Source organism: Protopterus annectens, chromosome 6.part0 (assembly GCF_019279795.1).
Source record: "Protopterus annectens isolate FY-2018-M chromosome 6.part0, PAN1.0, whole genome shotgun sequence".
In the NCBI taxonomy this organism is placed as follows: domain Eukaryota; kingdom Metazoa; phylum Chordata; order Ceratodontiformes; family Protopteridae; genus Protopterus; species Protopterus annectens.
The window spans coordinates 1,293,315,714-1,293,332,226 of NC_056737.1; positions in this window are offsets into that span (position 1 = coordinate 1,293,315,714).

Consider the following 16,513-nt stretch of genomic DNA (forward strand, 5'->3'; position numbering starts at 1 on the left):
TTGTTCATTATATCAAAATTGTGCAGTGTACTTCTCCTTGTGCTGCAGATGTGTTACCATAAATGGGCTAAACTGCAGTGCCACAGACCCCCCCACACACACACACACACACACACACACACACACACATGCGAGGATATAGTGTAACCATGGTCAGCATGCATCTATATCCATGGAATCAACCTCTCCTTACATATTCTCAGCCTCTATGGGAGTGTAACAATATCTGGCTTTGGAGGAACCTACCACACATTTCTGAGCACTCCATACTGTGGCAGTGCCCCCCCCACACACACACACACATATACACACACCAGAGAACAGAGTGTAACCATGGCCAGTATCCATCTCCTTACATGATGTCAGCCTCTATGGCAGTGTAACAATATGTGGCGTGTAACAATATGTGGCTTTGGAGGAACCTACCACACATTTCAGCCACTGGCAGTCCACGATCTGACATCATATGCTGCTGCTGTCACTATTAGTGAGACTGTTGGCAATGCATTGAAACAACATGTTCGGATCCTGGGGCCAGAGTGTAGCCTTACCTCACAATGTTTAACATGCCTTCAGGGCAACACAGGCTTTCTGCTACCGTATGCACAAAACTATACAAAATCTGTAACCCCACTTGCAGCTCTGTTAAAAGGTATCCCTGATAAGTGTCTCCAGTAGAAGATTATGTTATGAATCCAGTCTAAGCAAGCACTTAAAAAGAATAAAAACATATTCTGAATTTTCTACTGGCACACATAAACAATTCTACCTTAATGTTATTAATTATAATTTCTGGTATACCTTCCTGTCTCCATTTCCATGTATGACCAAATAAAATATGGTTTCACTGGATGTATATAGTCCATGTTAAGCATGTTTTGACCATAATAAATGGTATTTGATAATGTTTCTACCCGAAAATCGATACATTCTAATACTGCATTTGAATTTAAAACTGCATGTTAAACAGATTGCATATTAAATACTGATATTTTCCCATAATGATGGACCTCCAACTAAAATCAAAAGTGAATACAAAACATTGGATTTATAACAGTAATGGCACAAGGACACTTTGATATAGCTCAGGGAGGCCATGACTGAAGTATGGTGCCTTCTACATAAAGTGCTTGAGCTGATGTTTACTCATAACAAGATAGTTAATTCGAGTTTATTTTTATTATAAGCTAACTAGCTTATGTAGAATGTTAAGCAGTGATTAGCTCTCACCCAAAATCTACTTCAGTAAGAAACAAACTGTAGTATGCAACTATCTGGAAGTAATTATAAGTACACAGTGTACTAAATTAATCTGTCTGATTTCATTCTAAGTAATGACCATATTAAAGTGTTGAATAAAGGTTTGTCATTCATTCCAGCTTTTTACTCCAGGTTGAGTGAATTTGTGATAGATATCAAACAATTTGGGAGAAATTGTCTCACTAAAGAATACTTTTGGCAATGAAAATGTGAAGAATGACAACACTTGCCAGCAGAAACAGTACAAAAAACCACACACCTTTGTGCCAGCAAATCATCCAGCCATTGATCTGTTTGTACATATATGTGAGAACGATGTTGCCAACTAAAGACAGCATTAAACAGGCCAACAATATCATAGTTTAACCACCGGAGAAAGAAAAGCTTTACTGGAATTAATGAGAAATTATTACATTGTACTTAAACCAGCAGATAAAGGAGCAGCGCTGGTGGTAATGAACCTGAATGACTACAAGAGAAAGATGGAGGAGATGTTAAGAGACAACAGAACTTATCAGAATGTTACTAGGAAAGAGCTTGAAAAAGTAGTTAATGAGGTCAGTAGCACCTTGAGTGATATGCTTGCCACCAGACATCTCTCAAGAGCTATTTGATTTTTTCATCACAACACAAGCTCAGATACCCACTATTAGTGGTCTGCTGAAAATTCACAAATGTTTAAGTGACCCCCCCCCCCTCTGTTCCCCATAGTAGCCGGACAGGGTTGGGTCACCTAATCACTTTCTGTATATGTAGAGGACCAACTAAAAAAACCTCTACCAGAAGCTGATACCATACTTAAAGACACTGAACAAAGAAAAAAACACTGGTATTCCATTCCACCACAGCAGAAATCCACCATGATAGAGTCCTGTGTCAAACAGTAGATCTGAAGAAGGCTAAATAGCTGAAAGCGCTTATCGTTTTATCACTATGGAATTTTAATGCTGTTTTTACTTTTTCCATTAAATTTGCTTGCTGTTTGACACAGGACTCTATCATGGTGGATTTCTGCTGTGGTGGAATACCAGAGGTTTTTTCTTTGTTTGCTTCACTTTTCCACTGGTAAACCTCCAACAAGTGTAAGATAGTTTTTTCCTTAAATACCTAAAGACACTGGAGATTTTCTGGAGAAACTATATGATAAGATGAAATGATATACAGATTTCTCCAATTTTATTTTGTTGACCCTAGATATACGAAGTTTGTTTACTGTCATTCCCAACTTATATGGCATTGCAGCTGTTAAACAGTTTGTACAATCTAGATTGACATGTACAGAACAAGTCTGTTTATTATTAGAAATCATCCTAGAGAATAATCTTTTTATTTATGGTGACAAGTACTACTGGCAACCTTTGGGTGTTGCTATGGGCACCCCATGTGCAAATAGTTACTCTAACATTGTGATTGCCCAATGGGAGGAAGAACATGTCTTCAATTAATCCAACCATGGGCCACCCACCTGATTTATTATTGTCTGTTTGTGGATGATATTCTTTTCATCTGGGAAGGGGATGACATTCAACTGAAATTATTCATAGAATTTTTGAACAGCAAGACCACCTTCCTGTTCTTTGAAGCACTGTACTCTAAGACAGCCATTGAGTTTCTCGATGCAAAGTTATTTTTACATCCGGATGCAGGACTAGAGACCAGTATTCACAGGAAGAGAACATGGAGGAATCATTACCTGCACAAAGATAGTATGCATCTGAGGCATGTGTTCTGCAATATATTTGAAAGTCAAGCCACTAGAATCTCTAGGCTAAGCACAGCTGATGATGAATTTGAAAAAGAGTTTCAGCAACTTAAAATACATTTGCAAAGAAGAGGTTATTCCAATAGGGATATGAATCTTAAGAATTGCGATGTACAGAACATCAGAAAGAGGAAGGGCTGACCCTATTTTTCCAGTCAATTTGCTCATGATGAGAAAGTTACTAAGCACAATAACCATTTTCCACCATTAAAGTGCATCTTAACCTATTCTACAGATGTTCAACAAGTATGTGTGACATCATTAGGAAATATTGGCCAGTGCTGATGGAAGATCAGAGTCTACGTAAAATAGCGGAAGATGTACTCAGATTTACCTTCAAAAATAAAAAGAACATCGAGCGACTCTCGTGTCATAAAGATGGAACTACTAGGGGATCTCAACACAGTGAAGGCAGAAAAGGGACTATTAAACGTGGAAAATGCAAGGCTTGTCAGGACATCGATGTTTACAATTTGTTTCGCCATCCAGTTTCTGGCCAGACTTTTTCCCTAAAGGTGCGAGCCAACTGCAGCAGCAAGCAATTAATACATGTGGCTGACTGCCAGGACTCCAATGCCTTCTATGTAGGGAAGACAGATCGCCAATTTAAAGAAAGAATTCTTCGCCATATACGTGACATTGCCCATACTGACAAGACCAATGCTTTAGCACATGTCAAAATGCATCCTGCACACACCTTTAAATTTATGGTGCTACAGTTGATTCCTGAAAACATAAGGGCAGGTAATGTGCAGAATCGCACTGAAGTTGCTGAAATTGATTGGATCATCAACTTACGAGCTGATCGTGAACCTGGACTTAATGGTGTGGTACCATTAAAACCTACTCTAAAGACCAAACTTTTCAAAACCTGTCACTGATTTTCTCAGCTAGCTTTGAGTCAAGGAAAATCATGTGCCCACTGCCCCCTCTTTCTTCGCTATTTCTTGAAGAGAAAAATTTTATTGGCATGAAGTGGAGGGATCGGCTCATATATGCACTGTGATTGCTTTAGGTCGTTTCATTATGGTTCATGCACTGTGAATAATGAATAACAGCCTTTTATGTGACAAGATTCATCTCATTGAAACAGTGTCAATTTACCACATCATGTTTTATTTTTAACTAAGGTGTTGCATTATTATTTAAATCCATACGAAGAAAGAGGACAGTGTTTAATTTGAAAGCAAATGCACACCTGATGGAGTGATGTTTTAACTTACACTTGAAGTTTTTCCACTGACTGGATTCTAAGGAGGGTGTGATTCAACCATCATGTCCTGATAGGATGTTTTACCTCTGGCTTACACTGGAGGTGTCAGTTTGTGTAAACTTCTTGATTGGTTAAGCCTTCCTTAAATGGAACATTTTTTTCAGTTGCAACAGGATCTGAGGAAGGGAAATCCTGAAAGCGCTTATCCGATCCTGAATGGTGCACCTTTTTGTGTTTTTATATATTTTTCTACAAGCAATAGGATTTTTATCGAGGGTTCATTTTAATAAAGGATTTCAAGAGTTTTTGGATGTCCATGGTGTTTCGTTCATGATTTATTCACACCATTGCCTTTTCTTTCACAGAACACTTTTAGCTGCTAACAGGTTTGTTTTGGACTGTTTTACTTGTAAAATAAAGGTAAGCACTTAAATAACCTATAAATTAAAGCCATGGGTGTTTAAATCATGGACTTACTGTAACTCATCTGTGCTAAAAACATTGATGCCAACATGGACGTGTAGGCAAAAGAAACAAACTGTAATGAAAAAGTAATATTAGCTTGTTATATGCGAAAAAAGCTACAGGGAGTTTATTTTCATTTTACTGAAACAGTTAGGCTCTACCATGTCATTTCCATTCTCCCATAGCATCATTTCCAGTCTCCTGCTCTTTCCAACTCAATTTGTCTGTTGGTGACAGATTTGAAAGTTTACTTGGGAAACAGAACTGCAATTTTGCATATGAACGACACTTCTTACATTTACTAACACTGGAATGGTGCTTTCTGTCCTGTAAACAAATGGTTTGTCTTTATATATGTGTTGCAGAATGTAAATGCATACATAAAGCAGATGCAGCAGCCATTGTGTTGCCCTGCATAAATGTAAGTGTATCTCAAATAGCAACACAGCTATTGTGATGGCATGCATAAATCTAAGTGCATCTGAAATAGCAACACAGCCATTGTGTTGCCCTGCATAAATGTAAGTGCATCTGAAACAACAACAGCTGTGTGGCATTTGCTGGGGTAGCAAAAGACGCCCTTTATTACAGCCATCTGTTGTACATTTCCTCTCCAAACTAAGAAGCAGACACAGTACAAGAGTAAAAGCAGCAGAGATGATTGTTCTTCATGGCCTCACTACATGTGATCAATGACCAGCTGATCAGATTGTAACTGTCTAGAAACAAATAGTCAAATTCACTTTTGGGTGTAGGTGGTATCCTAGAGTGGTAAAGTCTGTAGAATCACTGAGCAAAACTGCTGTATTCTGTTTTGGGGAATTCCTCCTTTCCCAACACTGGGTGATTGTGCAGTTACTGCAACCTTTCCCTCTCTCCCCTGCTGTGGTCCACACAGCTTGGAAGTCAATTACTGTTAGCTTTATTTCTAAAACAAGTCAACATAATAAACCTAAGACTGTAGTTTCATAGGTTCATAGATTAGTACTAGGCTAACTGCCCTTGCGAGTCATTTTAAGTCTAGCTAATTATCCCTTGTGAGACTCAAACCCTGCACCTTGTGTTTGTAAGGCAAACACCTTAACCATTAGGTCACCCTCCCATTCTTCTAAAAATGTTTCAAAAGAAAAACCTAGATGCAGATAGATTAATTCATTACTTAATATGGTATTCTTTTCTCACTCAGAATAATTTTCAATGGTTAGAGGACTCTTGCTTCCTTATACATTTAAATACTGTACCCACAGTTCTAATAGGAGCCCTATTTATAAACTTAAATAGAGCCTTTGATGTGGTTAATCATGTTGTTCTAATTAATTAAGCCCCATTTAGTATAAATAACCTACAATAATCTTCAAATTACCCAAATGAAATAATAATACATGTGAGTATTAAGCAAGTCCACATTCTGAAATCAGGTTCTGTTTGGACCCCTGCCCACACTCTATGTATACTACTGATGGTTCAACATTCCTATAAAGATTGAAAGAAACTCTTCTTACTGATGATCTTGTCATATGAGCTCCCAACAGGGATGTAAACATTTTAGAACATGCCTTGCAAAAGCAGCTCCATATGGCTAGAGACCAATTCAACTCTTAAAAATAGCATTGTGCATTAACTTTTACTGTCTTACTTGGAGAAAATAATGTTTCTGCCAAATCAATGAAAATACTACATCCAAATGATTACTTAATATCCCAAAGTAAAAGTTTTGAACATCTTCAAGGATGCCTGGATAAAATTTTGGACTTCTAGTTCCATACAGACTCAATCACCCCCAGAGCTCTAATACAAAGTAATGAGACATATAAAGCAAACAAGGGTACTTGACACAAAATCCAAACAAGCACCTGGTAGAAATCTTCAACTTCCTACACTACACGTATACCCTTCTCCTGCTTGTATGTGGCTCAAAATTAAATGGAAAGTGTTTATAAACTTGTACCAAAACAGTATATAGCTTTATAACACTATCTAGTCCCAGGGAACAAACATATTGCTCTGTATTTACCTAAGCAAAGTTAATTGGCAACCAGTTCAAGAAAGAACTATCTACCTACCTACCTGATAAATCCTGTCACTCACAACCTCATAGATTTAAAAAGGCAATGTTTTCTACTCTGTAAAATAAATAAAATCAACAATCATACTTATTTCCTTAGAGGCCAAATTGAAGAAGCCATCATATTTCAAATACCAATAGCATGTAATAAAGCTAGAGATGGCATACTCAAAATATGGTGTTACCATTAGGAAATGTTCCTCACATCTGATCTTAGAAATATCTGTTAATTACTTTGTGTTGAAACCAGGTGGCTCTGCGTGTGAAATGAACGAGCAGAATGTAAACTGCTGTCAAAACTTCTGATAGACACAGTTTTGGCAGTCCATATGAGCTTTCACTCATGAGATCATGTGTACTTTTTTATTGATAAGACGGCTGAATTCCTAAAGGTCTGCAAAGCATTGCTTCCATTGTGGAAGCAACACAATGCCTATCAATGAAAAAAGTATCAGTATTTAACAAGAGGTACAGGCTGTGATTCTAGAGTTTCTACAAGCAACCCAGACTGAGTAACAAAATCCACAATGCTTTAAAAATGATAGCACTGCTGTAAAAGAAAATACTGGAATATACTCCATACAGTTACATGAAACCTAATGCAGGCCAAAGTATTCAACAAGCTGCCTGGGATGGGAAAGCATGTGACACAGAAACAAGATCGCAGAGATGAGCGGCAGAGCTGAAAACATTGAGACAGCTGAAACATCTGTGGCCTACAGGAGGCTACAACCCAGCACAGCTACACTGATTTACAGGAAGAAAAACTGTGATGTGGTTAAGCACAGGTGGGTAGAACACATTGTAAACATTTCCAATGCTAGAAATGGGGTGGCAGGAAAAAAGAAAAATGTGTGGGTTAGTCAACAGTAGGAAATATTAAAGGTATGACAATGAGAGATGTCAGGGAGGCAGCTGACAGGCTGGGGATGCATTTTATAGTTTTGGTAGGATGAGTCACCATTTTCTTTAAGAGCAGAGATGAGCAGGGGAAGCAAAAGTAGGGGAGTGGTACACACACATTGGCCAGTGAAGTAAGCACAAAGCAGATATACTAAAAAATAGGACAAACAGGGGTGAGCATAACACATGTGACTAGGGAACATGGAAAGTGAAAACACAGACACAAGATAGACATTAGTAATGGAGGATGAGTCAACAACCTAGGATAGGATTTATCATAGAAGGAGGGAATAAAGATACCCACCATGCATGTCTAACAACCCAAGAATACGGAGGTTTAGCAACTATGCATACAGCATACGTGCTCAAGAGCAGCCACAGCTTACAACATAGAAGACTATCATATGGGTCACCACATCCATTAGATGTGGACACTCAAATTATCATGAAGTACACATCATTGCAAAGGTAGCAAACTAAAGGGGATAGCAGATGAAAATGTGCAAATTAACACTAAGGAATGCAAATGCAGCTATATTGGAGTAATGTGTGCTGCCATGTTGCATATACAGTACAAGGATTTTGTAAGACATTTTAAGACCAATGCTTGATGCTTCTAGCATACAAACTTCAGGTTCTCCATATGGCAGTAGCATACTACCTTCAGGTTTCCCACATATCCACAGCACGGCATGCATTGCAATCACATACTGACACATGTACTATGGATAGCACACTTATGCAATCAAAGCCCAATGCACATATACAATCCCCCTCTCTTAGCCATGTCAAGTTATGTATGACACACACAAATGTGCTCATATTTACCTGTTTCATAATATACATCTCAACAATCAGTCACTAGACAACAAAACAGGCAAATATGATTAATTTCCTCAAATGAGCACATATTGCATGCAAAGTCAGTGTAGACTTATATGCAGAAGGGATTGACAGCCATCTGGTGACACAACAAAGGTGCACTGTAGTAAGATGTGCTCAGGTGGACTACTGGCATGTTCCTGAACCAGATATTTAATGGCAGAACACTGCACATAGTATATTATACAGTGCTGGGTTCTAGGGAGAGCTTCCAATACATATCAGAAAAAAAGAAGTTGCAGAGTTCCACAACAAGAGTATAACACTTTAATAAATAAAGCGCTTTCACAATCTGCCCAGATCGCTTCTTCAGACTGTTACAAAATTACACAACTGCAGTACATTATATACAAAAAGAATATTGATCATTAACACATTAAAAGCAATTAGTATATCTTGTTAAACTAAGGGCATGTCAACATAGTATGAATAAAACAGAAGTGTTTCAAAAGCTTTCAATGCTTCAATGCCCGTGCGTTGAGGAAGGGTTTAAGGGACACTGCATCATTAATGCCTGGGGGTTTACCTGCATTCAGTTTAATTATCTATTTTTGTTCTAGTTCTTCTGTCCTATTAATCAAATCTCCCCCTCTTGGTCCTTCATTAATAACTTCTAACACAAAAAATTAAAAAAACATGATGTATACCTTCCTTCTCAACACGTTTCTATGCAGATTGTAGAACTAAAAACATTGTATATTTTAGTTTTTGTCAAATATGTAAAGTTTATTATATAGGTTAAAAAAAAATAGGATGCTGAAAGAATGTGTATTAGAACATATGAGAGATATTGCAGCTGTTAAAGAAACAAATGCCCTTGCTAAACATGCACAGGCATTAAAGCATTGAAAGCTTTTTAAACACTTGTGTTTTATTCATACTATATTGACATGCCCTTAGTTTAACAAGATATACTAATTGCTTTTAATGTGTTAATGATCAATGTTCTTTTTGTATATAATGTACTGCAGTTGTGTCATTTTGTAACAGTCTGAAGAAGCGATCTGGGCAGATCGTGAAAGCGCTTACTTTTGTTATTTTATTTATTAAAGTGTTATACTCTTGTCGTGGAACTCTGCAACTTCTTTTTTTTCTGATATTTATGCTGGTGGTGTTGCTCGAGTTTACTCAGTACTCACTCTATTTTTGATGTTCGGCTTCCAATACATGCAAGATTCTCAATTGTGTGTTGCTAATCTGTCTCAAGCAAACCTTCAAAGATGTCATCCACTTCATCAAACAGCTCCTGGTGGAGATCATGCCATACCAGCAATGACAGCTGCAGGTTCCATCATGACAACTATTCCCCATGGACTCCTGCCATATTGAGGAAGCAACTCATACAATAACTCTCACATGTCCACTCTTCAGGGCCTCATTCTGTTCTACAGCATTATTTCTAGCAATAGTTTTGCAATAGATAATAAAGATACACAACAGTGTCAATTCAGAGCACATATTACAGCTTGACTGGACAGAAGATTTGAAAGCAGCATGTGACATACTCCTCTAGTGTGGACACAAAGACACCTCTGGTACATGGCACAATAAGCTGTCTTATTCACAGCAAGGAATTTATTTATTTATTTTATTTATTTAAGTTTGTTTACTGGGGTAGTGCTTTAATTTCATTGGACCAGTTTCAGGAAGAGTCCGGGTGATTAGAATTCATAGAAAAGAAAAAAAATTTCAGACGTGTAAAAACAACAAGCAATTTAACTGTAAACAATTTTGAATGATTACTGCTAAATAATAATATGTAAAAGGTGCTGAATACATGTCAAATATAAGGCATCAACAATAGTAAACAACATATCTAACCCACCCCAGCACATGCAATCCTGCATGATGTAACACACACCCATCATGCAACTCTTCCATTGCATGAAATATCTTACCTGCAGTCCAGTGAAAATGAAAGCAAAAGAAGAAGGAGGAACCCAGCAGCATCCAGTACATACCAGTCACAGTAACATGGAACACCTGGACACAATGTGATGTAGGCCACAAAGCAATGTTGAATTGCATGTATATCTCACTGTGACATGACATAAAAAAATGCAGTCCAGGCAAAAGACATAAAAGTTGCCCATTCTGTCCTACTGCTTATGACAAGCACGAGCATGAACAGACAGACAATAGTGGGTCTCTGCTAGGGGAGCTGATATCGAAGCCTATGCTACAGTCCATAAACTGTCACTGGGTCTGTATGTTACAGGCACATGGAAGAATCAGTGTATAGCAACAATGCATTGTGCATTATGTCACATGTTTAACAGCTACTCGCTCTTGCTTCTATGGCTAGAGTGTAGTAAATTCCCAAGTACACACAGCACACAAAAGTCTAGTGAAACACAAATGCGAATTACTAGTAAGTGCTATATAATTCCACTACAAGGTAAAGACTTGTCCTCAAAATAAATTTGTTTGTGTCTTTCGGCTTTTCCCGGTTAGAGGTCACCACAGTGGAAACCCTGGTCCGCTAATGATTGGCAATAGAGTTTTACGTGCTAGCTTGCCGGGCCTAACACACAACCTTCAACGAAGGAACGCCCGTTCACGCATGTCGCCACACAGAAGACGCTCTAACTGAGAATCGAATGGGCAACGTCTAACTGTGAGGCGACAACGCTACCCCAGCACCACCACCGCAATATACTTCTCCTCAAAATAAATAACGTACCCTAATTATACATATAAAGAATATCAGGTTGTACAATGCTGATGTATATGTACAATCCTGCTTAAGCCAGGTGGTGGATTCTTAGTTACCTGTTCCATCCAGTGCTGCAGGCTTTCACGTTTCCTTCTGCTGAAGTCATCAAATCAGTGATGAATACCAGAATGTTTAATCTTTGTCAGATATCAAAGGTCAGTAGTCAGAGCGTCCCACATATCTGTCCAATGAAACAGACCCTCTGTGGTCCAAAATTGTGACCCTTAAGGAATGCAGTAGGAAGATAATTATCCAGGCCTCCTGCTCTTCTCATAACAGCACTGGTGAACTATCAAATTGTCAGAATGGACTTTCTATTATAAACACAGTGTAATGCTAGCACTGCGGAGTCACACAGACAATTTTTTTAGTGGCAATGGAACATCAAGGCACAGTGGGTGACTGAGGACAGCAATAATAATAATACTCATTTGTTAACCAGTTAGGCCCACTGAACACACAGTCTCTTTTCAGGGACAACCTGAGAGCAGCATCTAGTTAACTGACTTACTCAGAGTCACAAAGTAGGCAAATGGAGGCAGTGGGATTCAAACACAGGACTGCTGCAGGGTCTAGGTTAAGTAGCACTTTGTCTTAAACCTCTATGACAAGCTGCCACAAATGGAAGCATTTTGTTTTGTTTTTTTTATTTCTCAGCAAACAGATGTCATTAGCCAGACAATCAGCAGATAATCCTGGTTTCCTATAAAAGATGAACAGAGATCTGGGTCAATGCTGCAGTCCTTTTCCTTCTTTGTTTTTTTTTCTGTAGTATGCATGTATATATTTGACTGAGTTCTACACTCACCTAAAAGATGTCCCTTAGGGATGTCACAAGAGATAGCAGCACAGTCCTGATGGAACTGTCATCCACACTGTTGAAGAATGGTGCTCTGATCTGCACGATCCACCATCTGCAATACACACAGTTTGTAAGCTGGCTAAATTACACCATTTCTGGTTAGTGTACCTTCTGTTTTCTGGGTTGAGGTGACCTTCTTTTAAAATTGATTCAATCAATGTCTCACAATACACAAAGAATCCCCACAGAGTTGTTCATGATTGCATGGTGCCTAACTGCAGTTAACAGCTTCAGAGTACATAACAGTCAGGAACTTGTTCAGGATGTGACAGGCTGCAGTCTAAGACAACCCTATTGTGTCACCCATCTGGTACTGGAATGTATTAGATCTGAGTATGCTAGGTAAGAGGCAGACTTTTGTTTGGAGAGAGATAGGGCTCTCGCTATAGCTGTACCGACACATACTCACTGTACACAAAGCACATAAATTAGCACCTGCTCTGCTTCCAGTCAGTTCTTGATGAACATCTCTGGCCAAACAGCTGATCCAACAGGAGCTATTAGATATGCCTAGCACACCTTCTTTCTGCAGAGCACACAGCAGCTGGTAATAGACCGTCTACCATGAGTGTATTATCAGTGTGTTCACCTACAAGATGGTCACTGCCATGAATGGAGGCATTTTGTGTGGTGAATTTCTCATCAAGTAGCTAAAGACACTAGATTCATAGGAAATGCTATATCAATTTTACTTCTGCTTTATACTGCAGTCTAAGGGGTCAAAGTTTTACAGAACCATACACACAATCTCCATGTTATCACCACATGCTAGGTGCCTTTCTTCATTTGCATAATTTTGTCCTGGGTAATGCTAATAAAAGATTTTTTTTATTTTTATTTATTTATTTAACATTTGTTAAATGGGAAAGTCCGACTTGGAAAGAAGCCAATTTTCAGCAGAGGCCCAGAGAGAAATGCTCCAGACGCATGTCTTTGTAACGTGGGACGAAACCGGACCATCCAGAGTAAACCCACATGAATGGAGGGAGAACATGCAGACTCCACACAGAAGGCACCCTAGCCGAGAATTGAACCGGAGAACCTCTTGCTGTGAGGCGACAACGCTACCGCTGCAGCACTGCGCCGATTTATGTAACCCTACAAGATATTGTGCATATGTTAAGGTGATATTTCTCATTACTAATCCTACTTGTCTTAGAGCTCTATAAACTACCGATTACACATGCCTTGAGAAAGATAAAAAAAAATAGGAGTAATTATTATGCCCAGATCATTTTATTCCATTGCCTGTGACAATTCAGCACCATACAATAACAATGGTTCTTTCAGTATGCACTGCCAAAAACATAGCTCCTGGGATTCATTAATACCTGCACTAAGTATATACTAAGTATACACTGTTTTGGGTGAACAGACAACACAAGCATAACTCACACTTTCCTCCTAATTTTATTTTTCCTACTGATTTTCTTACAGCCTTAAATATTGAGGGGATTCATAAAGGTTATCACAAAATATAACCTACATGTACATTTAAGTGTAATTTTTCTAAGTGACTAGAAAGCACAATAAGTGTGGTAGGGATGTTCTTGAATACAGATCATGTACACTTAGTGTAAGCATTAATAAATCTGGCCCAATTATATTTATTTAAACTAAAATTAATGCCAAAGCTATTAGCCCAATTGCTATGTCAACCAAGTCACTATTAATATTTATGAAGTCCTTTTTACCAGTAGTAATAAAGCCCATTTTACAATCATCAGCATATTTACAGTATTTAGCTAACAGTTTCTATTCTTAGAAAATATTGTACAAACAATATTAAACAATAAAAGACCCACTACTGATCATTGTGGGACTCTGTTCAGCACTGGCAAGAGATCCAAACAATTCACCTGGATAACCATTGACTGAGTTTTCCCTACCAACCAGTTTAAGGTCCAGTTAACCAGATAATAATTTTAATTGTCTTTAACTAAGATGTCATTTGTTCTGGAATAAGGCAGCATATCAAACAACTTTGCTGGACCCAAAAATATTACTGCAACTGATAACCCTATATCAACTGCCGATATCACTTGATCGTAAAATAAATTCTGTAAGGTTAGCTAACTCTGGTAAAATTGTGTTGATAAATACCAATTAAATCATTCCTTAACTTGCTGCTCTCTATAAGGTCCAAAAACATCTCACAAAACATTTCCTTAAAACTGAAGTGAGACTCAAAGTTCTATAATTAGGTCTATAATACATTTTTTGCTCATGGCCTATCTGATGACAGCACTTCTATTTACATTTATATTTATATATTTTTTCCTATTTTTATTTTTAAACTTTTTTCACTATATTTCCATTATCAGCTTCTTTTTATCACAATCAATATTGTACTTGTGACTATATTAGTGTATTCAATATCATTATTACAATGAAACACCTTTTCCATATGTTGTAAATATATGCAGCTGTTCTAACAATCATATGTACCTTTTATGGAATATATATGTATGTTTTTTGCTTTGTATTATACAGTGTTTTGTGGAGCTTTTCTCCCCGGTCCTCCACTGAAAATGGGTCATTTGGCCCAGTGGACTTTCCTGGTTAACAAATGTCAATAAATAAATAAATATACATAATTACTTTTCTTTGTACGTTTTCCCTTTTGTATATTGTAGTAATATTTGACACTTTCTAAGAATAGGGTTCAATAGCTTTACATAATAAAGAATTAAATATCCTTAATAATATTGATCTCAAAACATCCCTTAGGTTAATCAGCATAACTGATGGTATTTTATCTGGTCCCATAAAATATTATTAGTTAACTTCCTAAGGGCTCTATCTATGGGCTCCTGCATAATCTCTGGACATGATATTTCAGATGTAGCCAAACAAAGTAATGCAGCAGATGAATTTAACACATTAATGTGTGTGTGTGTGTGTATATATATATATATATATATATATATATATATATATATATATATATATAAAACTAAGTGTATGTAGGAGGAGACTAAAAAAAAATAATATAAAAACCAAGAAGTTATGGATATGGATAGTAAGATATAAGCGGTGAAGTTATTTTTAGTAACTCTAGTTTTATAAACAGATCAGGCATACTGTTATCAACATGAGGAGAAGTTTTGGATGACACACCCTATAGTATCATCCTAACTTGTAAGATCAGACTATAAAGCGGTCACTTTCAAAGTCACCACCTCCACAACCCTCCTCTAGCTAGGATCTGACATAAAAACTTCTCCAAAGCTGATTACAGCCTCCTGAGGGATGGTATAAACAGCTTCACAGCCCCCTCCCCCTCTGTAGGAACTGGCACCAATATCCAAAACTACACCAAAGCACTATACAAGCATTTATATAGAAGTAAGGAATCAGGTATACCCGACAGGACTAAATCATCCTCTGCAAGGAAGAGTAAACCTGTCAGGTGGACATCTGCAATAAATAAACTCTATAACAAAAGGAAAAACTGTTGTTTAAGACCAAGAAGGAGCAGGTGCCCAATTGGAAGCAATGTCTCCTTAGCCTGAACAAGCAAATAAGAGCACTAGTGAAATCCTCCAAAGCAAACTTCGAGTCCAAACTGGCCACATCTACTAGAGACAATCATAAGGCCTTCTTCACATATGTCCGCAACCTCAAAGAAAGCATCCAGATCGGCCCAGAACTGGTGGTCAAGGTAGATATAACAAACTTGCTGGCTGACAGATTCATCAAAAACTTTACCCCTCTGTCTCCCCATCAGTAAATCAGGACATCCCCAGTACCTGCCCCCTTCTCCTTATATATAGGAACAGGTCATCACTGCTCTCTCAAAGGCAAATAAAACAGCCTCCATGGGACCCGATAACATACCAGGTTGCATTCTAAGTGAACACAGACAGGAACTTGCAGCACCATTGGACACCCTATTCAACCAAAGCCTGAGTACTTGCTTTGTCCCAGCTGAGTGGAGGACAGCCACTGTTATCCCTTTACACAAAGGTGGAGTGTCCACCAATCTGGGAAATTATAGACCCATCAGCCTATCTAGCCTAATCTGCAAGGCCATGGAATGGATTATCATGGACCTTATTAACAAGGACATTGACTACACTTGATCCCACACAGCTTGGCTTTGTGAAGGGGAGGTCATGTCTGCTAAATTTGGTCGACTTCTTTGAGACAGTCACCAAAGCCATGGACGGTGCACACTGCCTACCTTGACCTGGCCAAAGCCTTTGACACAATTCCCCACTCAGGCATAACAGATAAACTTTCTCAACTAGGCGGTTCGCAGTGGTGCAGTGGTTAACATTGTCATCTCACAGCAAGAGGTTCTCTGGTTCGATTCTCGGCTGGGGTGCCTTCTGTGGTGGTTTGCATGTTCTCCTGTGTTCGCATGGGTTTCCTCCTCAACA